General features: G+C 43.2%; 1 protein-coding gene across 2 annotated transcripts in view; it reads left to right on the forward strand.

Moving 5' to 3' along the window:
* Positions 1 to 3,583: 3,583 nt before the first annotated feature.
* The window catches only part of TMEM200A (transmembrane protein 200A), a 55,922-nt gene continuing 34,243 nt past the window's right edge, over positions 3,584 to 25,262 (forward strand). Inside the window, exons 1-3 of one of the 2 annotated variants that reach the window (XM_087817614.1) lie at positions 3,584 to 3,685; positions 16,688 to 16,778; positions 17,741 to 17,843. The gene's annotated coding sequence lies outside the window, so the exon portion shown is untranslated. The remainder of the gene's footprint in view (positions 3,686 to 16,687; positions 16,779 to 17,740; positions 17,844 to 25,262) is intronic. The other variant, XM_087817613.1, reaches the window with a different exon arrangement.

Below are 25,262 nucleotides of genomic sequence, written 5' to 3' on the forward strand. Positions count from 1 at the left end.
TTCGACTTGTTTTCCTTTGAAGATATTTTTATTTTCTGGTTGAGGACCCCCTTCTCAAGTCTGGAGAAGCTATGGGTTACACTTACGGCAAAAGAAAATGGGTATAATCCCACATAAATTTTCTAATAGGCCTTCCCTTAGCCTCATTACATGATCTACTTAAGAATACTTAGTTTTTCATTCCAATGTATGTTTTCAAAATCAATTCATTAAAAATTTATTACATTTATAGGGCACCAAGAATAAAAATGTTGAGCTTCATATTTCAACATTTTTTTTCAAATTAATTCTTGATTCCAGAGGAAATCTTTTTTACTATGTTAATAGGATTAAAACTTGTGCTGTGCTTGTGTAGCTACGTGTTGAGGACCTATGTCACAGGTGAAGAGTCTTATATGTATTATTTTATTCGATGTGCAAAAAAACCTTTTGAAATGGGTACTTTGTTTCTACCTAAGGGATGAGAGGAATAAGGCTTGAAGTCCCTCTCTTAGTAGGTAGTTGGGGCTGAATCACAGGGAGGAGTGTTCTCTTTCCAATACATACTCTTATGAGATGGGCTTGTTCTAGTGGAAATTTATACATCTTGGAAGGATACAGGAAAAAATATTATGTGTGAAGTGCAGTGAAGCTTGATGGCGAGACGTCCCATCCATTACTTTAAAAGTGGATATGGAGCTAAATTCAGAATCTATTAGGCATGGTACATGCACTGGGGTTTTTTCAGATGGAAAGATGCTGGCCACTAAAAGATGTTAAATGTGTAATTTACCTGAGCTTGCCTTGAGCACTCAGTGCCAGGGAAGAATTTATAACTAATATCTCAAGAGTTGCTTGGTCTATTCAATTGTAGATAATCCTCTATTTAGAGGACATGCTACCCTAATCTTTTCTGAGACTAATAGTAATTATTTTTAAAAGAAATGTAAATAATTCCCTGTTGGTGGTCTTATAAAGCTCATTTTTCTGTTGCTTCTTTTACGGCTGAATCACTGAAATCTAAATTTAGAAATGAGGAATCATTAATATCGGTGGCATAAGAATGTGCTAATTTTTCCTTTCATCGGTCACTCTTTGAGGAAGGCTCAGTCATTCAATGTCTAAAATGGTTAGATGGCCATTTTAAATATTTCACTGCTTGTCTTAGATAAGATGCCTTGTTGAATGACCTCTAAGGACACTATGAGCCTGTTCCTCCTCCTGGGAAGCTAGTGATCATAACCATGAGGTGTTCACTCTCAGGAGCTTTATAGGGAAAGGTGGCTTCAGGGTATTTTTTTTTAAAAATATATCTTTATTGATTTCAGAGAGAGGAAGGAAGAGGGAGAGAGAATTGAAACATCAATGATGAGAGAATCATTGATCGGCTACCTCCTGTAGGCCCCCGACTGGGGATGGAGCCTGCAACCCGGGCATGTGCCCTGACCGGGAATCAAACCCGGATCGCCCGGATCCCAGGTCGATGCTCAATCTCTGAGCCACTCCCCGCAGTGCAAGGGTATTTCTTTCTAAGTGTAGAGGCTACGACTAGAAGAAAGGCCCGGTGGAATCACATTCCTTTGATGGTGTGCCTGGACAAATGTGTAAGAAAACCTAAGAGAGTTGAGCAGGCGGCTGTGGGCTAAAGAACTAGATGCAGGTGGGCTAAAAACTACAGATGGCTTATAGCAGTGACTCATTTCTCCATCTCCTTCCCAACCTCCCAACCCTTTTAGTTTAGGTTTTTTTTTTACATTTTGGTTGTGAAATTTTTACTAAAAGTGCCAGATCTCCATTTTTTTTCTAGTCCAGGCAGGAAGATTGTATCACAAGCAATCCATTTCTGCAGTCTCTTATCTGATTTCCAAGATTTTTTTTAAAGTGGAAAGTTTTGCATGGAACCCCCTCATCTCTCTCCCACTCTCCCTTCCTCCTTCTCATACATTTTCCATCTCCAGAAACAAACTCCTCTTAAAAACATTTTTTTCAAATTTCTAGATTTATTTTTAGTTTAAACTTTAATTTGTAATAATAAAATAACTATATAGAAAAAAGTGAGTTCAGCGGATCACACACTGAAATACACAAGTCCACCGCACCAGAAAGCTGTACTTGCCTTCTGGCCCATCACCTAAGACACAGGAGACACGCCTGGGCACACGCGCCGCCACGCGCTGGGAGCCGGGGTGGGCGCTGGTGCGCTCTGACCCGCTCCGCGCCGCGGGTCGCAGAGCCGCTATTCCACTCTCACATGAAACTTTATTTCTTGAACTGACCTGCATTTGTACAGTCATCACTTCTACCTCCGCTCAGCTGGAGGTAACCGTCATGTCGGTTTGCTCGGTGAGCAGGGCAGTCTCCACTCAGGGGATGTTTGGGGCAAGGGGGAGAAACCGGCCTCCCGCCTGGGCTCTGATACTTGGAGCTGAACCTCAGCACTGGCCATCGAAGCCCTCAACGGTCCACCAGTCCAGCCTCGTCGCCGCTGCTGCCCCTTTCCCGGCCAGACCGCGGTTTATCCGCCGGGCGCTCCAGAGCGGCTCACAGGGCGGTTCAGCGTCGCTCGGGGCGGGTCTGGCTCCGCTCGCGCAGCGCCAGCGCAGCCCGCCAGGGGGACCCCGACCCGCCCGGGAGGCGTCTGAAAAAGACTACGAGGGGCGTGGGGCCGAGGCGCCCGCTCTAGGAAAACCGGAATCGGCCGGGGCTCTGCCACTGCTCTCGGGTACTGGCGGGTCCCGGGGCCTTGGCTCCCTGGGGCGGGGTTCCACCGCGGAAAGGGCGCCCCTGCGGTGGGTGTGTCCGTTTCCAGCGCTCTGGCCTTCCAGCCGGAGAAGAGCTCCTACGAGCGAGTATTTTGTTCCCAAAGATAAGGTTTCTGTCTGCGGTGTTCCCGGCTCTAGAAGTGCAACTTTGCGGCTGGGGCGCGGGGCGCGGGTCCGGGGGTTGGGGGTCCGGCACGGGGAGGAGCACATCCAGCCTGCACCCTCCAGGAGGAGGCGGGCCGCGAGAGCGGGGCGGCAGGGCCGGGGGAGTTCCCACGGGTCGTGGGCGGCCGCGAGATTGGCTCACAGCCGGGCGGCGGTCGTGCGCCGACGCTCCTGGAAGCCCGCCCCTCACCCGCGCCCTGCCCTTCACCCGCCTCGTGGACGCTGAGGGCGTAAGGTTTCCTTGGGATCCCTCTGGAGCGGAGCAGAAAACTTTTCCTTTTCCAACCCCTGGGTCCTTTTTGTCTTTCTGGGCGGTGGCGACGCCGGAGCTGGGAGTCCGGTCCCCAGCCCAGCGCGCTGCGCCCGGCGACCGCCGAGGGCAGGAGCGCTCGGATTCCGTGCGCCCTATGGCGGCGGCCGGCGGCCCCGCGACTCTTGGGGGGCACAGGCAGCGGCGCGCCCCCCCCGCAGAGGCGGCCGCCGCCCCGCCGGCGCGGGGGTAGGGACGTCCCCGCCCCTCTGCACGGTCCCGCGTCCCTCGCCGCCCGCCCCCTCGCCTGACTCATCCGCCCGCGGTGGCCGTGCGCCTCCGCCGCCCGAGCCCCGCCGGGATGGGGAGGGAGACAGCGGCTGCCTGCGGCCGCCGGGATTCCCGCTGACGACCCCGACCCCGCCGCCGCCTCCCCAGCTCGTCTCCGGAGGCGCCAGACGTCCCAGCAGCTCCGGGAGTGAGAGCCCCGAGGGGCGGCTGCAGCGCCGAGTCCCCGCGCTCAGGACAGGTGAGGGGAAGGAAGGGTGCTGCTGGCGTGGGGAGGCGGGTGGGCAGCCGCCGCAGCCCAAACCCGCCGCTTCGCCGCCCCACCCCCCGCGCCGGCTTCAGCCGCTGGAGTTAGCGAGTCGCGGTAAACACTGCCTCTGAAGTTTGGGAAATAAACCAAGTCCGCCATCAGTTCGGGACTCCCCGTCCCCGAGCGCACGAGCCGCGCGGAGCAGCGCCGGGGATCCCGGAGCCTCGGCGCGCGGCTGGGCTTCTCCAGCTACACCCTCCTTTGTTTCCGCTCGGGAGCCAGCGTTCCGCGGGAGGACGTTCTCAGCGTTCGCTTGGAGGGCGGCTTGGCAGGCGAGGTGCGCTCAGGGTTCCCGAAGCCAGACCTGTGCGTGGTGGTGTCTACATAGGGAAAACGGAGAGGCCGAGCAATTGTCGCCAGAGTCTGCACCGCTCTTCTTCCTGTAGAGTCTGCCCTCAGGAGAAAGGACTGAGGGTTTGCAAGATTTGCTTCATTAATCATTCCTTTGCCATAATTAATTGTCCAAGCCAGCATTTCATATTGTGTGGTTATAAGCTCTCTCTGTGTATTTTCTGCCCTTAGATTTAGATTGAGGGGTGTGCGTGTGTGTGTGTGAGGATTTGTAATAAAAACAATTCATTGTTCAGTACCAGGCATCGGTAAAGCCAGAAAGTCATATGCTTCACATCAGTGTAATTTACTAATTGTAGTCCACCCTGGTACACCTTAGTGTGGTGTATTTAAAAACTAAAGTATGTTGAACGAGTGTCTCTTTCCTTGTTTTTTTCTTCTGGAGACCATCATAAGTAGTTGTGGACAGCTGTATATATTGAAAACATTTCCTTTACCTTGGTGGCTTGTCATGTCTTGCATTATGGTAATATTTATTCCACAAAATGACTTTCAGTTTGTTATTTGGCTCCTGATACTAGAATATATTATCATTTTGTGAAAAGTAGGCTAAATTTTGAAACTTCTTAAACCTTAGCTTATTTTCCTGTTACCGTTCACCCATGCTGAAGCATCTGCTCATAGTTTCATGCTTTCCAAACAGCTTAAGTGAGGAATAAGTGACCTTCTAAACAGAAATTATTGCCATTAAGTGGAACTAGAGTTAAATGCTTTCGCAATTTAATGTAATGGGATTTTTTTACTCTTTAAAATATATTCTGTGGTGTTAGGAATGATGTTCTCTAAGCAAGTCCTAATAGAGAGCCCATAACTGTGAAATGATTTGGTTATAATTTGTTACCTGGTTATACATAGCTGTGTATTCTAGGCTGGGGAAGCCTTCAGTGAATGAGAGTTGTTTTGTGAAAAGTCCCTGTGTGCAGTTTCCAGGCAGTTGGCACAGGAAGGTTTTACCTGTTGCTTCTGTGTCAGGTCCAGGTAAATGCGTGTAGCACCCCAAAGACACCAGTAATCGAAGGGGTTCTGCAGGCAAGATGGTCGTAAAGAAATCTGTACTTGTTATTTTAACTCGGAGAAATTTTTAGTGAAGCTTTTGAATGCTCTAGGAGTTAAAACGTGATAGTTGGACTTGTGTAGTTTCAGAATTTTGACAACTGCTCATTGGGCAGATAAAGGTAACTGCTGATTTATAGGGGAGTGAGTCTGAATTGTTTGTTTAAATTCTCTCATTTTCACAATGACTCTCAGCTTAAAGGGAAATACGTTTATCTTTGGCATAGGAAAATAGATAAAAACAAAGATAAAAGAAGATGTCACTTTTTATATATCTTAAGCAAAATGATTAGAAGATAAAAATCCTCACGGCAGTGCATATTACTTATCAAATAGAATGTAGAGTTTAAAAGAGGAGGCAGTTAAATATAAATTTCACTTAATGTTACTCTCCCTAAATAGGAGACAGCATGGGGAGTCTGCATCAAGCAAAACACATTTGGAATAAGAACTTACGTAGAGACGGAACAAATGAGCCTGCAGTGAGATAGACCCTTTGTTTTATTAAGGAGTATATGAATTGCAGGTTTATCAAGTGTATGCATTTTAGGACTTAGATCTGTTTTGTCTGCTAAGGTGTGATATGTGCCCAAGCACTCAGAGAGCGTGGATGAACACTTATGGTGTCATACTAGCTGCTGGAGGACAAAGTAGCTTCTGCTATGGGAGTTTGCAGGCTGGTGGAGAGGGGACTGGAAAATATGCCAGGGATGACTGAGGACCTGGGGTGTTCCCTGAGCATTAGGGGTTGTCAAAAGCATTGGATGGGGAATTGGAAAAACCAGCTGTTATCCTGACCAAACCACTGATTACATTTCTTGGCCTTTTTGGGCTTCTCTGCCCTCATCGACAGATAAAAGCCTTTGGGCTGTGATCTTTCCATCCCCTTTTTAAAATACTGTGTGATGAGTGCTAGAGGAATTGAGAGAGAGAAATCAGAATGTAGTAGGGTGGTGTTGGTGTCTTTAGCAGAGTTCGGGTTGGGGGATGACATAGGGAAAGGGTAATACAATGATGATAGGAGGTAAGGAGATCTGGCCTGGGGTGTCTGGCCTGTCATTGATGGTCTTTGTTCAGAATGCAGAGTAAAATAAGCACCAATGCTCACTTAGTACTTGATGGTTTTCAGTGAATTTTCAGAAATAATGGCAATTGATTTTCATAACAACCCAAGAAGTAATTAGAGCGGAAAGGTGATGAAACCAGCACTAACACTGCAAAGTATGCTTGCACCAGTCAGCTCCATTGCCTTTCTGCAGGATTTGTAGAGATAAGAGAAGCTAGATAGAACATGCCCTGGAAACTCTGTGGAAATGGGAGAGATAGGGTTGGTGTCACATTTTAGTAGGGGTTCAGATTTCTGAGTAAAAATTTAGATTACATTCTGGAAGAGAAGAGTCTCCAATTACGAGATAGAGACCTCCTAAAATATCTTGAGTTCTGATCGTTGATGTTTAGTCTGATGGCTCCTGTCTGTGCTTCCTCTTAACCTCATCTCCCTCTCCTTCTGCAGTAATTCTGGGGATTTGATTATTACAGACTCATTGGTAAGACTCTTCCAAGAGCTTTCAGTGCAGCTGGCAAAGGGAATTGTCGTATAAAGGTGTGGATTCTTGGGCACTATGCTGTGAAACAATGGGATATGTTCCAGTAGCAGGTTGCGGTTTGGAAACTTTGTCACCAGAGGTGAAATTACACAGAAGTCATAGGAATTACACAGAAATGTGAGCAAGGTGAGAAGATTTGGAGCTCTGCATTCTTTCCTGTAGTGTCCTTGTCATCTGTTCAAGGATTAAGCGTTCCAACGGGGACCAGTCCTCTTTCCCACCACTCCACCCTGTGTTCCTGTGGAAGGGAGTTGGTTGGGATTCATCTGCTTATACATGCAAAGAACCTATATTTAACCAGGTTAATCAAAGAGGAAGATTTTTTGGCTCATGTGACTGGAAATTCCAAAGGTAGACTTTGCTTCAGTCCTAACTGGATGCCAGGGACACACAAGACGTGGTTCTTTCTCTCCCTGCTTATCAGCTCCCCTTCTCTCTGAGTGAGCTTCATCCTGAGATCCTTTTCCATGTGCTGAGGAAGATGATTTTTCATAGCTCCAAGCCTGCATCTCTGGCCTTTTGATCCATAAGAAATAGAAGTCTTATCCCTTCCGGGTCCCATTTCTAGAAATCTCCTGGTAGGGCTCAGATTGACCCTTCTTTGGCGATCATTGAATCAGTCTCTGTGTCCAGCAGAGAGGAGTACCATGATAGTCTTAGCCAGATCATCTGTCCAGTACTGTGTATGTGATGCCAGGGGTGGGGTAGAGAGCAGGAGTCTGGTAGAGGCACCACGATGGACCGTTCTGTCTAGTCACATAGAGGTATGGTTCTCCCAAGCTAACAGTGTTGCCAGTCAAAACTGTCTGCTGTTACGGAGAATTGCCCCCTCTTTTGGGGGGACAGTCCCCTGCATTGTGATGTCAAGTTTGCGCAGGGAGACAACTCAGATGCCATGCAAATTCCAGAAGTGGACTTTGCTACAAGGACTGTGGTTCACAGAACATTATTTTATGAGGAGCTGACTATTTATCTTTGTACCTTTAGCAAAAACCCCAGTGCGTTATTTCCAGCCTAAGAATTTATTTACAGAAGCCCTGTCATCTAGAGATCATGAGGTTGGAGACCCCTGCTTTGGGCATTATAGATCAATGAAAGCTTGAACAAGAAAGTGAAGTGATGACCACAGAACTGTTGTTTATACAGATTCATTGGGCTGTGGGAGATGCACAGAGGGGAGGCAGCAGGCTCAGAGTAGGGTTATTATTTAGGAGGCATAAGGTGATAGGTCCCAAGTTAGAATATGTGGACAACATTATGAAAGTCTGGTGAGGTTGTATGTCAGGATGAAGGAGCATCTGTGTTGACCAAGCATGTGTGTGATGAAACATATCAGGAGGGACTAGACCGAGTAGATAGGCTAGGCCAGTGGGTGAAACAGCTGTCTGTTGTGGGTAGGTTCATGGTAACTGGATTGTATGGAAAGGAAGACTATGACCACCAGGAGTGCTAGGGACAAAACCTTTATATGTGTGGCATTGACATTTTTTTAACATCTACCTAATATGCCAGGTCGCCTGTTACGTGTTTTAAGTTCATTATATTAAATCTCATAATAGACCTCTAAGGTGAGAAGACTGAAAGTTAGGGGGTAAATAACTTGTTCAAGGTCATGTGGTCCTTAAATTGTGGACCTGGGATTCAAACCCCAGCCGTCCAAAACAAAAGCCTGTGCTTTAAGACACTGTGCAAAACGACCTCTCGAGCCCAAGGGCAGAATCCAGGAGAGCGGGCCAAATTGAGGGGCAGGTGCAATGCTATGCCTTCTAATCGGCAACCAGAGAGGGTGGAATAGAGGTTATCAGGGTAGAGGTGCAGAGCGTCCAAGCTCAGAGGCAAACGGGACAGGAATGCCAGGGAAGAATTGATTCTTGGTTTGGGGTTTGGAATGTGGTAAGGAAAGTCAGATGAGAGTGGTATCAGGAACAGGTGGGCAGTTCAATAGCGCAAGTAGGGCTTGATCGTTGATCTGAGTACAGGAACTCTATACCATCTACTCTGGCTACCATCTACTCCTGGTGTGAGTCACTAAGAATATGGAATGGGCGACTGCCTCCGCAGGGGAAAACTGGGTTCTATTAGTTGTCAGACACTACTAAGGAAAAAATAGCTAACGTTTGTAAAGTGTCTGCCATGCACCTTAACTACATAATCTCACCAAGTCTTCATTAGAGTCCTGGGAGGGTAAATATTAGGGCTTTTTTTTTTTAAAGCCAAGAAATGGAGGTTAAGTCACTTGCCTGAGCTTCTGGAACTACCCTGGAAGGTGATGTAGTCATGGAAATCCAGATCCGCCTGAGTCTAGACCTCATCCTGGGTCTTCAGGGAGTCATCCTGGTCCTGGCAGGGCAAGGTCAATATCAAATCTGGACCATAGAAATGGGGAAGCTGGCAGGGGCATATGTTTGTGAAGGGAGACTGAGAGTTAACTTTTAGACATCTGAATATGAGATGGGGGCAGGTCATCTAAAGACAGTTGTCCAGCAGGATTATATCCGGCTTTGGCAGAAAACCTAATAATCTAGTAGGTTTTTTCCCCTCAGTACAGGATCTCTATCATTATGCTGGATACATACGTCAGCAAGTCAGATGTTTGGAAAGCTTAATTTTAGTCACTGAACTCAGTTGAAGAGCAGGGACCTCTGCCAGCTACCATGGCCTGGATTTACCTTTATATGTACAGGTACTTTGCCCTAAATATGATAAATAAAAAATAGGTATATACAGAGAGAAAGAGAGAGAGCGAAAGCACTAACATATACTGAGTATAGTAGGTCTGTGGAATACACTCCAGCTATTAAGATCTGTACTTGAAGCTGCTCTAAACAAACTATTACTAATGGAACATCATAGCTTTCCCCAACAAATGGAAGGCCGAGTTCGTATCCGTTTAGATGTATGACTGGTTGTAGTTCTTCACTATGTGTAGTGGACTCTGTTTATATATGATAGGAGGAAGTGGAAGGAGAAGATATGTGAAAGAACATATTTGAGGTGTATTTGTGAGAAAGCCTATTCGGAGAGATAAAGAACCATACATAAAACTTTTAAAACAACGCAATGGAATAATATGATTTTTTAGAATTGGAAAGATCTTTTAGAGAATAGTTAAGATTACAGTTCTACCTAGTATTATGAAATACAAATTTAATAGTAGCAGCTAAATACAAGCATTATGGAGACTAAAAGAAATGGAACCACCTGAAATATGGAAGGCCAACAGGGGAGGCTTACAGGGGGAGGTGAGTTCTGTTGAACATGTATGGGCAGAGAGATCAGAGGAGGGCATTCCAGGGGGACTAAGAACTCATCAATGCCATCCAGCCAGAGACCACCAGGGAACTGCATGTAGTCAAACAGGGTTTGCTACTTATTGAGGAGTGAGAATGTATACCGTAGGGAAAAGTGGGGTGTCTCAGTAAGAGGGTGTTAGGAATTAGTTATTATAGGATTTAGGCTTGTGTTAAATGCTTTGGGAGAGAGTTTAAAGAAGCAGGGCTTTGCTCCTAGTCGGAGTGGGGATAATCCTATGATTTTGTATCTTAAATTTTCTCTAGAAAGAGGCAAGACTACAGAGGCTAACACTGTAATTGGCCAAGAAGAATTGGGCTCTCATGAGCCATATTAGGGAGATATTGGTCATGTTGGGGTTGGACAACGTTCGTGCTTTTGTGTTCAGATCTGAGTACATAGTGGTCTTGTTTCTATCCTGATCCATCACGGTCACGAAGTGTCCTTGTCTGGTGTTGATATTCTGTGGTATCGTCTCCCTCTAACAGGACACCAGGATGTGGCTGTGAGAGCCAGGTCAGCTCCTGGGTGTCAGGGGTGCTGCCCTGCTCTTTCATAAACTAGAACTCATACTCCAGAGTATATCTCATTCCATGCGTCAACCAAGATCCCATTACGATAGGATCCTGTCAGGGAATGTTTCTCTTGGGGGTTAGTGAGAATAATTTATTTAGCAACATTTATTAAATGGCCACTGTTTAGTGGGCACTGTGTTAGATTCTGAGGAAGTCAGGATGACAGGGATCTTAAGAATCTCACAATCTAATGGAAGAGCCAGATATAAACCAGTGACCACAGTACATTGAAACACAGCTGGTAGAGATATTAGAATAGGTAAAGGATGTTAGAGTCTCCTGGGATAAAAGTAAAGCTGAGAAGGAGCGGTCTCTTGCAAATAGTGAGCTAATCATAGAGGTGCTGATAGGTTGGCAGCTATTAGGAATATTTTTCTTTTTGAGAATTAGAGTCTTTGGACTGAAATGCAAGGTGAATTCAAAGAATCTCAGTACTCATCTTAATATAGGAGAGGCAGAAATTTTCACTCACTTGGTGAACCACATATCAGAGCAGCTTAGTGAAAATACATGTGCAAGTATTTGTAATACAGTCGAGTTAGCGTTTCTGAGGAGATGTTATTATTTCTAATTGTGAAAGCAATATATGCTCCCAATAAAAACCTTGGAAAATATATTAAGTATAAAAAAAGTCAGGGACAAGAATATTTGCCTATAATCCCATGACTCAAAGGCACCATAACATTTTGACATTTTCTTCCCCCTTATTTTTAATACGTTTTTCCAGAGTCAATAACATATTATAACCTACACTGTTTGCTTAACCTTATGTCCTAAATATTTCCAACTTTGCAACAAACTTTATTAATGTCTGTATAAAATTTGATTGTATGGATACACCATAATTTATTAGCCATTCCTTTAAAATTGGACCTTTAGGCTGTTTCCAAATATTTGGCATTATGAATGGCACTTCAATGAAATCTTTGTTCAAATTTCAGATGACTTCTTTAGACAAGATCCATGGAAGGGTAGTTCCTGCGTCAAAGGTAATGAATGTCTTAAGATACTTGATGCTTAATGCAAAACTCGTTTTCAGAATAGGTGACCTTGTGATGGACAGTGCAAAGAAATACCTCCTCCCTATGCCTGCACTAGGGGTTATTTATTTTTTAAATTAAAAAAAAGCTACCATTTCAAAACAAGTAACAGGTTATGCTCACTGTTGATTTTGTCCCTTTGTTACCAAAAACTGTCTTTTAGAATTTAGACTGGTTAAATACTGTGATGAACCACTCAATTTTTTAAAACTTATTTACAAATGTTCCTGAATATGCAGATGAGGTGGGTGACAGAGGAAAGATCAAAATGAGCTTTAGGGCCAATAATATGCATGTCCTGTGAGGGCTCTGCAAACCCTGGTGCTGAGAACTGGCGAAAGGCTTGTTATGGAACTTTCAGGTTTGAATTAAATATTGTTAAACATGAAAAAAATGAGCCCCACGTTGTGGAGCGAACCCTCTGCCAACCTCAGCTCTGTAGCTTGGTGGTCAGGTCCTTGCGGTCATGGAACGTTGTCACTGCTGTGCTCATGGTCCTATACTATCTGAGGGGCTGTGGCCTAAGTCAGGGCAGGCCTGTGTCTGTGCTGTTCCTGGTGGTTTCCCAGCAGGCCACCCCCCAGGTGGTGCCGGTGGGTGGAATGTGCTGTAATGTAGGGTGTAAAAACGCTGGAGCTTCCCCCAGAGGACCTCCCTTCTGTTAGTCACTGATTCCCTCAACACTTGCCACCGATCTTGAACTTCGAACCTTCTGACTGTACTCCATTTTCCAAAGAAAAGCTGCCGCTTTGTATCTAATTTCTGTAGTGATGAACTTAGACCCATTCCACAAGGAGGAACTTGGATCTCACTTAAACCTTGAAAGGGTTTTTTTGTTGTTGTCTAAAAACATTGCTTGAGATGACAGGGGAACTATCAGACTTGCTGTAGCAGTCAATTTGAGGTGGATTTTGAGTACCAATTTCAGTTTTTCCACAACTGCTATTTTCTACAAAAATAATTCACAACTAAAATTAAAATAATTTTGGTTTCTTTTTAAAAGTTGAGGGAGAGTTTTATAGCGTTATAACTCCATTTTCTTTTATGGATCTTATTTAATAATTTTGAACAAAATTGTTTTCATTCATTTGTTCACCAAATCATTATTTAGTGAGAGAGTCTTTCAGTAGTTGCTATGAAATTATATGAATTAGCTGTTTTGTCAAATTTGAGACACATCTTACACAATGATAATATAGAAAACCATGCAGGAAACGATGACCCGTACATCCATTACTTGCTTTCTGATGAGACATGTAAAAGTTCTCATAACATGCATAAAATAGAAAGCAAGCTCTGCAGGAAGTTCACTAATTAATAATTGATTTAATGAATATTATGTGCTGCCAGCTGGGAATAGGTTAGGGAACCAAACAAAGGTTTGGTGGAAGGTACATTCTAGGTGGGGAATGTACAAAAAATAAATGAGCAAGTCAGTTTCAGATGAGGGAAAGGGCTCTGAGGAAATGAGGGGAGCTGATGTACAGAGTGCTTGGGCTTCTGTGGTCAGATGGTTAGGGAGGCCTCTCTGTGTTCGAGGCATTTGAGCTGAGACCTTTAAAATACTAAGGAGCCAGCCTTACATATTTGGGTGGGTGAGGGAGGTAGGCTTTATTCTCAGTATAGTGGGAAGCCATTAGGAGGTTTTTCTTTTGGGCCATGATGGTTGAGGTCATTTATTAAAAATAGGTTAAGAATGCAAAGTAGTGCATTCTTTGCTGTGATGATGGTATTGGGGTTGGGAGCAAAGCAGTATTCGCATTAGACACTCCCTGTGTGGTTATGCTCACGGTGTGTCGTACATCATTATGTGGCTGAAGACATTCCACCTTCAAAGGGTTTTTAATATAAATAAAAATATTAAATATTAATATAAATATTGTCCTCTCAGTAGAATGAAAACAGCATAGTTGTTTCACTGTGAAGTTTTTTGTTATGTGAAGCTTATATTTTTTAACTTGTATATATTGTATGCATTCAGTAAATGTTTGCTGAATTAATAGTATTGAATCTTCCATGATGTCAGGAAAAAAATCACCCTAGCATACAAAATCGCATTTGGGACATAGTATTTTTATGAAAAGACCAAATAATTTCTTTGAAAAAATTTAAATAGAATGTTAACTGTACTGTGAATATTAATAATACTTTAAAATTATATTAAAAGTGTTAAAAATTGCAATATTGAAAATTAAATTATAATATACAGCTATAATTATTTTTACATAGTCCCCACCCCTCCCCCCTCAGTATAGGTAGAACTCTCTGGCAAATACACGTTAGATAACGGTTTTATTACCATCTGTTAGTCTTATCACACCTTACTTGACACATGTGGAAATGCCTGCCTTATTTTGTGAGTCTCCAAATCCTTGAACTAACCTCTGTTCAGAACTTTTCGGCTAACACCTGCATGGTTAGAGTGAGGCTGAGAGTTTTGAAATAAGATGATATGTAGGTCTCCCTGAGGCAGACTTTGGGGAAAGGGAGTGGTTGTGAGTGAAACTGTGGATTAATTCACAGGAGCCTTACATTCGGAATTTGGTTAAGTGATTTTTAAGAGACATTACAAATGGAAGACAAAGATGAAAAAGGCAGCACATGCCATCCATCTCCAGGTAACAAGGCCACCAGAGTCCTGATTCTCATTTCCAAAGATATTACCCTGGGGATTCCCTGTTCTCCTGCTCTTAACTGCTAGAGGCTCACTGCTCATTTGGCAGGAGACCCCCTAACTGGCAGGCCCTGGGGGACCCAGCCCCACCTCCATGCCAGAAACCCAACCCTCGAGTCTACAGGCTCCTGGAAGGGGTGGGAGATGGGGGCGGGGGCTGCCTCTTGACTCTCCTGCCTTGTGGTTCAGGGATCTAAGCTCCTCCTCCCTGCCTCCATCAGCACCACTTCTCCCGGCCTTCATGCACTCCTGCAGCTTTAGATTGGAAGATTCCCAATCCTGCTTTCTTTTTGATTTCTTGTAGAGCATCACTCATCCATTCCTTTACTTTTTCATTCAATAAATATTTTCTGAGTACCTACTATGTACTCTTTTAGGCACTGGGTATATAACAGTAAACAAAACAAAGTTTCTCTCCTTATGATCTCTACATTCCAGTTGGAGGAGACAGACAATACACATATAATTTGCTGTGACAAATAATAAGAAGAAAAATGAAGCAGGGCTCAGGACAGAGCAACGGGGATGGAGATTAGTGGGGCATAATCACAGAAGCCCCTCTGATAAGGTCTGACATTGGGCAGAGACCTGAATGAAGGGAGGGAAGGAATCATTAGAGTGCCCGGGGAGGATGGTACCAGGCAGTAAGAACAGGACGTGCAAAAACCTAGAGGAGGCAGCAGGTGAGGTAGGAGGCCCATGTGTCTGCATTCCTCACCTGCAGGTCCTGCCCTCACCTGATGGGTCTGAACTCTAATTCAAGGTTCTCAGAAGCCATGTGATCAAATAAAAGAGACGTTGATAAATACTTTGAAGCAAGCATAGCCCAGAGAATTCCAAAGCCAGTGGGAGTTGTTTTACTTTGAGTGTGAACAAAATTTTGTTGTGATTTTGAAAACTGTGTGCATTCACAGATTCAGAGTATGAGAGCCAAAAGGCTCGTTTTCATACAACAGTGAGAAATATGAGGTCTGGACAGGCAGTTCACTTTTTGTAAAGTTCATTTACTGAATCCTAGGTGCAGATACAGGATTAAAATCAGGCTTTTCACCTCCTGATCTTGGCCCTTGAATAATGCAGGTGACACACACCTGTTAAGGAAAAGAAAAGCTGTGAAATTTGGACTGAAGTTAGTCACCTAATAAGAACCAGGGCTTCCAGGGTCAACAGCTTGGACATTTCCAGACAACTTCCTTAAATTTCAACATTTTTCTGGTCAACAGACACTCATGGAGCACCTACTATGATGTAGGCACTGACTGTGTGTGATGCTGGGGGGAAAGCTGCGAATGGGGTGGAGAGGGAGCTTATACTCTGCTAGTGGGGGCAAAAACAATTACATCATAAGTAATGAGTGTAATTAGTGCCACAAAAATATTCAGGTTGCTGAGAGAGGGGGGTGTGAGTCAGAAGGTTAATGAATGCTTCCCCAGGAAATGTAAGATGAGAACAGAAACCTGGGGAGCTTGTCTGGAGAAGATGCGTGCCAGAGAGAAGAACCCAGGCAGGAAGGTGAGGAAGGAGGGAGTTTGGCTTTTTTTGAGGAACAGAAAGAAAGGAATCATAGTGAGCAAGGGAGAGAGGGTAGAAGGAAAGGGGCCTGCCATGTGGTGCCATGACGGAAATGGTAAGGGTTTGATACTTGATCCAAAGAGCAGACTTTGAAAAAAACAGGAATGACATGAACTGATCTACATTTACACACCACTGTGGCAGTTTTACTGTGAAGGGGATGGAGGAGGCAAGAAAGCATGAAGGAAGAGAAAATGGCTTTAGCTTGTTGGCAACAATGACGATGGAGGGAAGGGACAGAGGAAAGAGATTTCTAAGGCAGCACCAGCAGACATTGGTAACTGATAGCACGTGGGAAATTGTGGTCCAGCACATGCCACGATTTTAGCATGAGAAAGTAGATGGATGGTGGTAGCATTGGCATAGATGAGGAAGACTTTACCTAAAATCTACTCTCTTAACTTCCAAATATGCAATACAGTATTGTTAACTCTAGTCACCATGCTGTATATTACATTCCCAGGACTTATTTGTCTTATAAATTTAATTTAAAGCATTACTAGGTCATATATCATCTTTGTGACAGATGTTTTTAAAACCGCAAATAGAGATGTAAGCTATTTTCTTTTCCAGGACACTACAAGGAAGGTGTATAATTTAAAAGGGAAGTGCTGGAACAGCTAACAGAAGACTCAGAGGATTACCTCTACTCTTACTATAAATGCATTTTAGCTCATTAAATAGAAGAGGAAAAAATCACCTGTTACTGAAGTTCGTATGTGATGGTGGACCTGAGGGAGAATCACATCCTTGTTCCTATTTTCCTACAGAGAAATACACACTGGAGAAGTGCTGCTAGTACGTGAAACTAATGTGCAGAAATCGACAGTCATCCTCGTGTGAAGCATTGTCAACTTAGAGGTGATTTACTGCATTTACTTTACACTTTCTCTAATCTTACGGTATTTCCTTTTCATTTTAATGGTTTTCATTATATTAAAACATTAAGATTCAGAAATAACCTTACTTATCAAATGAAGTTATCAGAACACTTAATAGTGCTTATTAGGTCCATAGTACTTTCTTAAGTTATGATTGAAAAGTATAAATAAAAACTCTGCTGGACTTTGAGTCCTTTGGGAGTTAGCACCGTGCTCACCAGAATCCACTGCCATCTGGCTGTGTAGCCGAAGTGTCTCTCTTTCAAAGATATTTTAGAAAATATAGAGTCAACTTTTGATTTTCTGGGCTATTTATGATTTAAGTGAGATTTTGCTTGACAAAGAGTTCCATTACCAGGGATGATTTGAAGATCACTGGAGAGCCCGGTTGGGCATGGCTCAGTAGTTGAACATCGATCGACCTATGATAGAGGAGATCGAGGTTCGATTCCCGGTCAGGGCACATGCCTGGGTTGTGGGCTCGGTCCCTAGTGTGGGGCATGCAAGAGGCAGCCAATCAGTGACTCTCTCTCATCATTGATGTTTCAACTCTCTCTCTCCCTCTCCCTTCCTCTCTCTGAAATCAATAAAAATATATTTTAAAAAAAACAAAAAACATCACTGGAGAATTTGAGCTTTATCACCTAAGAGCTATGTGACCTTGGTCATGTTACTTAACCATGCTGGGCTTTACATCACTCATCCTTAGCATGGGACAACTTGACTCCTTCGAAGGGTGGTTGGGGATTATAAAAGCTCATGTAAGTAAAGGATCTGGCACAGTGTGTGGCACAGAGTGGACACTGCCCGGTGTGTTCCCTTCTCCCCCACTCCCATCTCTCATTCATTCCCACCAAGATGCCCTTTGCACATGTGCTTGTGTGGAACAGCTGTTACCTAAGCTGAAATCCTTGCTAGGGGAAGTACTTTTCATTTTTCTAGCTCCTCCTTGGTTGCACCTCCTCTGTGCAGCCTTCCCCTGCCGCTCCTGGGCGAGTTGCCTGTGCCTTCCAGCTCTGTCGAGGTGCTTCGCTCATGCCAGCAGGTAAGCCTGATGCGCTGGGAGTGACTAGTCTAACTTCTGTCTCTGTCTGATGCCCAGGGATATGAGTAGTAAAATTGGACCTAACTTCTCCCTCAGAACAACAAAAAGGGGAATGGAGATTGGAAGGAGAGTTGTTGTTGTTGTTGTTTTCCATTAGTGATGTTACCACTGGCAGTGCTACAAAAATAGAGCCCACAGCCGCTCTGTGGGTATGGACTTGAGCAGTTGCCTTTTGGAGACCAGTGGACAGGCTTCTGAAGAAAGGCTGAGGCCCTTCAAGAAGTAGCCCCTCTCCACCCCCCAGGAAAGTGTTCTCTCCATCTTCCTGGGGAAGGGTCAAGGCAGCCGCACTCAGCAGGAACCTTTCTGCTAATAAGTCTGCCAAGTTTCTATTACTAAGTTTCTTTTGTGGCCGGGCTACTCAAGGCACCTGCTCTGCCTGGTGACTCCAGACCAGAAGCAAACCCTCGCACCTGATGAACTGTGTGAGCTCCTCACGGTTAGGTGTGGTGTTCTGTTGTGTTTTTGACTCCTCTCAGTGGTTATTGAATTGTTGAATTAAATTGAATTAGGACAGTAGCTCTGAAGGGTTTATTAGGTGCCTGTAGCATTGGGTACAATAGTGTCACCTTGATTGAGGTGTTGGTCCTGTCAAGCAAGGGTATGAACTAGTTTAGAGGAAGAGACATTCTGAACGGAACGAGGCAGCCAAGTCAGGGCGTGCTGGCATTCCGAAACATAGCCAGATGGGAAGTATTAAATGACAATAGATAATCCATCTCTTTTCTTGGCCTTATTTATTTTGATGTTTTGAAACATCCATGAAGCCATTCTAATAAAATTTAAAATTGAGCACTTGAATGCCTGGCGGCAGCAAATACTTTCCTATACGTCATAACTCAGCCATGTCTCTAGATATTGCTTTCCAGGTCGCTCTGAAAATACTGATCAATAAATTATGAGCTGTCATGCTCAAAAGCCCAGTAAATGTCTTCAGTTTTCTTTTAATTTTTAGTGTTTTATTAAATCACATTTGGCTGGTATAGAGATAAAAATGGATATAAAAAAGTGGTGAATATTGTCTTAAGAATGAGTATGAAGGATTACTGTTCCCATTTTAAATTTTTCTGATTAACTGACAAGCATTAAAAACTTGAGGGCCAATGAACCCAAAGAAGTCTCTAGGAATAATTTATTTAAATAATACGGAAAAAAAAGAAATCACTTCTTAAGTACTTTCTCAACATTGTAAGTTGTTTTTAATCAGTATTTCATATAAAATAAGTTTACCCTTTATGAATGTATTTTTTAGTTTATTATAGACATTTGTCGTGTTGTTGAAGTTTTGGTAAATACATCTTTCTAAAGGATGAGTTATATTCTGTTACCTATGTTTTTAAATTAGTTTTTAATTAATAAAAAAGGGAATATTAATTCTTACGACATTTAGAACTTTCTTTTGCAATTTCCTTGATTCGGGAAAGAAAAGCATGTTTCCCAAATGTATCCTTGGCTCTTTTGACATTTTCTATCAATTTAAAGTGATCAAATCACAGTGAGGTCAAGTTGTCAATGAGCAGATAACTCTCCTGTAAAGTTTTCTGACAGATTTTTTTTTTCTTCTTTTTAGAAGTTTCATAACGTTAGTTTGGTGTTATTTTTCTTTTTCTTTGAATATTACAGAAGTTTACATTTGGAGTACATTTATTATCTCTTTGCAAAAGGATTTATCTCTAGCACAGTGGTAGAGAGAAACACAAGACTGATCAGTCGTTTTTAACACAATCTTTTGAGTATAAATGTGGAAGAAAGTCAGAAAAAAACTGTTTATCTAGAAATGGGATTTGCTCGGTTAACATTATGCTGCATGCATGCACTTTTGGAGCATTACTGCTTATGGAGATTACATAATAAAACTTTAAATTTCCCGGCCTGGAGCCACTGCAAGGACTGGGGGGCAGGGGCTCCAGACTGGGATCCTGTGTCTGGAGGTGAGTGAGTGACAAGGAAGGATGACATCAGGGCTCTGGGGGACTGATTATCACGTGGAAGGTGGCTTTTTATGATCATTTTTATAATTTGTTTGTACTTCAGTGATCTAACAAAATTCCTTTAAATTCTAAAGAGTTTATTGTCTGGGATTTGTCAAGTCATTTTTATTTTGTTAACCTTATTACATAAGGCAGTTGTCTTATTTTGCCAAATCAAAGTTCCTCCAGTAAACACTTTTAATGCACAATAAAGATGTCACTTCCCTGGTAAAACACTCGCTGTAAAAGTAAGTTTATAGATCATTTTCTAGAGGAGGCTGTTTAACAAGATGGTTCCTCTTCCCCCAGTTCTTTCATCTCCACCCAAGTACCCCAAAGAAAATGCCCTTATTGAGAAGCCATTGTCTAAAGAAAAAAATTAATTGCAGTTCTGTAAGTTTATAATCACATCATGTTTGGCTTAGAATAAAAGGAGGTTTATAACCTTGTAACCAGCCATCTCTCAGACCATTTTCCATTTTGAAATCTTTTTCTAAGAGTCTAAGCATCAACCAACTCACAATGCTGTGTAATCTCACATTATTATAAATAAACCACAAGAAGAATTTTCAGATGAGTTTTTAGGGATGACCTTTTGCCCTTTGGCCACGCTTTGAAATGCAAATGAACAATTATCCTTACGATGACCAGGAAACTCCCCCTTTTCTGAAATCATACTGATATTCTGGGGGAAATTGTTTATATATTTGTGAGGGGAGAGCTCTTAAACATGAATTACCTAGACTTTTCCTGCAGTCTTTATTTCACTTGTGTGTATGTATCTGGGTTTATACAACAACTGACACACAGCCATTGCTAAAAATATCTAAAGTATTAAAAGAGCTTCTCGGCTTCCATTCTCTGAGATAAGCCCAGCCCCAGCCCGGAAAGGTAAAGGACCTCTGACAAAGCGAAGCGGGAACTCAGTCAGGGCCAGTCCTGTTCTCTGAGCTCGGATGAAGGGTGAGCGATGCCCCCGTGGCAGCATTCGAGGGTTTGCGGCCTCTGCGGAAAGGGTGGCGGCTTCGGGCCTGAGCGATGCCCCCGTGGCAGCATTCGAGGGTTTGCGGCCTCTGCGGAAAGGGTGGCGGCTTCGGGCCTGAGCGATGCCCCCGTGGCAGCATTCGAGGGTTTGCGGCCTCTGCGGAAAGGGTGGCGGCTTCGGGCCTGAGCGATGCCCCCGTGGCAGCATTCGAGGGTTTGCGGCCTCTGCGGAAAGGGTGGCGGCTTCGGGGCAGAGCTGGAAGCTGCCTGGACTGATTCCGCCCGTCGGAGCCAGTCAGGGTTGCCCTAATAGTGTCCCTTTTGCTGTCTGCTTTTAGAGTTACTAAAAGAACCATGTTATTGTCAGCCATAAAGACTGGCACATGTGAATCGAGGAACTTTTCAGACCAGTGGAGAGGCTCCGGCAAGTTTAGAGAAGGCTTCTAAGCTCTTCATCTTGGATGGCATTTCAGCCGCCCCCACCCCGCTTCCCCCAGGGATGCAACGTTGCCAGTCTCCGTCCCTTTGAAACGTTAAGGAAAACGTTGGCGACTAAAAGCTCCTCTAGGTCACTAAGTGAAATATTTTTTCACACACACACACACACACACACACACACACACACACACACACACAAAACGGGGGGGGGGCGGCGGGGGGGTTGGAACTACTGAAGAGATAATCTCGACAGATACGCCTTGGGACATTTTCTAATATAACAGACTTGCTTTGCATTACAATACTGTTATTTTCAAACTGGGTTAAAAGGCAGAATTCCCTTTTCTTCAGCAGCAGCCTTTGAAAGCCAGGTCCTTTCGACGGGACACTGCAGGACTCCCAGGCCCTCCCTGGCAGAGAACCTGTTTCTAAACCTTTCCAATCACGTCCCGGAGGCAGGCACGTGGCTCATTCATCAGTAATCCTTTCACGCCATTAAAGTGAGTGGGCAGAAGAGGGCCCTTTCTTTAATTATCGATCCTAAGAGGAATTGACCTTTAAGGCTCTTTCTGGCTCTGTTATTTTGTGGCAGGATGTCTCATATGAAGGTGATAGTTAGCTCAAGACACTGAAATGCTGGAAAAGAAAGAATGAGGGATCGCCTGTCTGTAACTGTCCCCCAGCCCTCTTGTGTTTATAGTAAGAACAATGTTAGCAACATTAAAAACTCCCATCATTCCTTTGTAGCAGAACCATTTTTTTTTTTTGGATTTGGTTTTAAAAGGACAGGCAACACCGGACCGTGTGGACCTGACACCTCACTTCTCGAGCCTGTTTATGGTTGTTCGAGCCAAGGGGACTCAAACCTGTAGAGCGAAACCTAGGCCGAATTCATGACAGTTTCCTTACCCATAAATACGTTTCCCTGGAATAGTCATATGTGAGGATCTCTGGCAACTGGACTTGGGAATAAATAGGTTTAAGCTTTCTCTCTAAAATGGTTTTAGAGCCCTGTCCAATTTCTGTTTTTTTTTTTCTTCTCTTTGGAAGCTTTTCAAGTCCTGTTTGCTTTATGTGAAAGGAGGAAGGAACATAAAAATGTGAGGGTACACGGTCCAGTGTTTTAGAGAATTGGAAATTTACAGTGAGTTTCTGCTTCTCAAAATAATTTTTCACAGGTGGGAAGCTTTCATTAGGAGCAGTATGAGAGTAGACGGGAGAATGGCAAGTACCACTCAGGAATGAGATCAAAATTTTAAAATTCATTAACTTCATCGTACTGTGCTCTAGTGGAGGTCCTCTGGAGACGATCACAGCCACTTCAGTGATCTTCATGTCAAGAGGGAGGTGAAGGAGTTCTAGGTGAACAATAAGGCTTGATTAAGAAGTTGGGAAATGTGAAATGACTAGGATTATTCTGGAAACAAGAAGACTTGTAGTAATGGTTTTCAGATGTAAGAATCATCTCTCTCTCTTCAGGGAAATACAAGTTTAAAAGGAAATGTACTTAAACACACCATTAGGAAATTAGCTACTTATAGATGCTTCCTTACTAAGTTGATAACTCCCAGAATGAATTCTCAAGAGAGGTAATTTATCTGTCCTTAGAGAAAATGGGGCCCATCCCCTTGGTGTGACAACTCGTTGCTTTTGTGAGTTCTGTTTCTGTTGATGTTATATGTGCGTGCTTCCTTATGTGTGTTTTCACACATGTATAGCATTTCATAATCTAAATGTACATATCCCTATTTTTTCTTTTTCTGACAAGATGATTAATTCTTTTAGTGAGTGACATAATTAGGTAATTATGCTTTCTCAATCTTGACAATAGAAATTATTAATTTTTATATTTTTAAGTATATATTTGATTTTTAAAATAATTATGCTACTTAAAAAATTACATGCATCACTCGATTATAAACACTAAAATTACCAAGACTGGAAAAAGAAAGCATTTGAATATTCTTCCCTAAAGCATAATTATTGCTGTTTATGTGAATTACATCAACTACTGCAGGCATGGGTGCCTATAAGACCATCTAACTCATGGCATTAGGCACTAAGTGGCAAAAATTTAACACTAATCTTAAGGAGAAGACAAGCAAACTTATTACTTTTAAAAAACACAATGCTGCATCATTCATCTGATAAAGATGTATTGAATATAAATATAAAACATTTTATTTTATATAGTACATATAAAAATGTCACTATCGTCGGCTCCATTATCTTTTAGTAATTAGATAGGCCAATGATATTTTCATTGCCTCTCAACAAGTTAGAACCTTAGAATATAATTTTAGGTTGGAACAATAGCTTATTGGATTTAAGTAGACTGTAAAAGATCTAATATAGTCCTCTGATTTTACATATGAGGAAACAAAGATTTAGAATTGGGACTCAGTCATACAGCAAGATACTAGTGGAAGCAGGGACCAGATTGGGGTGTGGGGTTGTCTCCCAGTTCTAGCCCCTGGCACATTCCACTGCATGCCAAGTGTCCTGAATGCCAAGTGCAGGTTTTGAGGAGGGCAGGGGAGGCACGTGCGGGGAGTAATGACAAGGAGCAGAGCTGTTTCAGTGTTGGCACCCTCAGGGGAAGAGTGAGGCATGAGCCTGCGGGAAAGTACAAAGAAGGGCTGGGGCCAGGACCTGTAGTTCACCAAGCCAACTCTGAACACGTGTGACCGCTGTACACGAGTGACCCCATGATATGTGACCGCTGACAGTTGCCTTCTCAAATATGAAGGGAAGGCTGTGTGAAGTAAATATCACTTTAGACCGTGAATTTCATCTTTCTGTGAAGGAAAATGCCTAACGTTTGTTAGTGTGAACTCTACCTTGCTAGGTACTTTGTTCAGGCCTTCTCACGTGACCCTCACTGCACTCTCGCAGGTAACTGTTCTCCATCTGAGAATACTGCAGAAAAGTGAAGGAACTCGTCCTTGGTTGCTTACCAATAAGTGGTTTGTCACCAGAGTCTTGCTCTTTTGACATTATGTTGTCTCTCTCAATGACTCTATCGTCATATAAGAAAAAAATTTGAGAGAAAATAGATGTTAAAAACTGGGAAGTTATATGGGTCCCAGGGTCCTCCACCAAAAAAAGATTTTACATGATAAGAGGCAAGCAGTGAAACAGCCTTGGGGAATTTTGAAAACCATTCATTCTAGATATAGAAGATCACAAGCCAGATTTTTAACACCATTGGTTGATTCTGATGATTCACTGAGTTTCAGATTTTCTTAGAAATTTCAAAATGTCTCAGTAAAATTTCCAGGTCAGTTGTGCTAAGAAAGGAGCATATGTTCAAGGTTCCATGGTCTCATTTCATTACGTGGGGTCCCATTGTTAAAACAAAGCTATGCGTTCCCCTGCCCACTTCCTTGTTAATATGCTTTATTTAAGGTTTAGCCTTGTGAAAATTGCTAGAGCTACTAGCAGAAGTTATTCTGCTTCCAAGTGCATTAAGCACTTGTCAGGAATGGCCAGAAATAAGTGTTTTAGTTTCTTGGATGTTCTGGTTAACAAAGAATTACTATAAATGCTTTACCTATTTTCAAAAAAGTATGAAAAATGAAATGTGCAACAGCCTCCAAACTATTTTTAACTCTAATTTAGTCTTTCTTTGATTATAAAATCTCAGAGCCCGATAGACATGATTATAAATCATACAGTTTTGTTTATTTTATCTCAGTTGTTTGAATCCTGGGGAAACAGGATCTTATCCTACTTCTCCGTTCTCTGGTTTTAACCAAGACGCATCCTGAAGTTCTTAACTGTAGCAGCCGTAGAGAAAATTTGAATGAAAGGACCAGTGTCTTTTATCATAGTGTGTGAATGTGACATGCATTATGTTCGGTGCTGTTTTGCAGAGCGCAGGAGCAGCATGAGAGTGACCTGTGTTCAGAGCAGCTCTGCCACTTTCCATGTGGCCTGTCCTGTCATCTCAGTCAGCTGTTTCTGA

This window comes from Miniopterus natalensis, chromosome 5, assembly GCF_054644295.1.
Source record: "Miniopterus natalensis isolate mMinNat1 chromosome 5, mMinNat1.hap1, whole genome shotgun sequence".
Lineage (NCBI taxonomy): Eukaryota > Metazoa > Chordata > Mammalia > Chiroptera > Miniopteridae > Miniopterus > Miniopterus natalensis.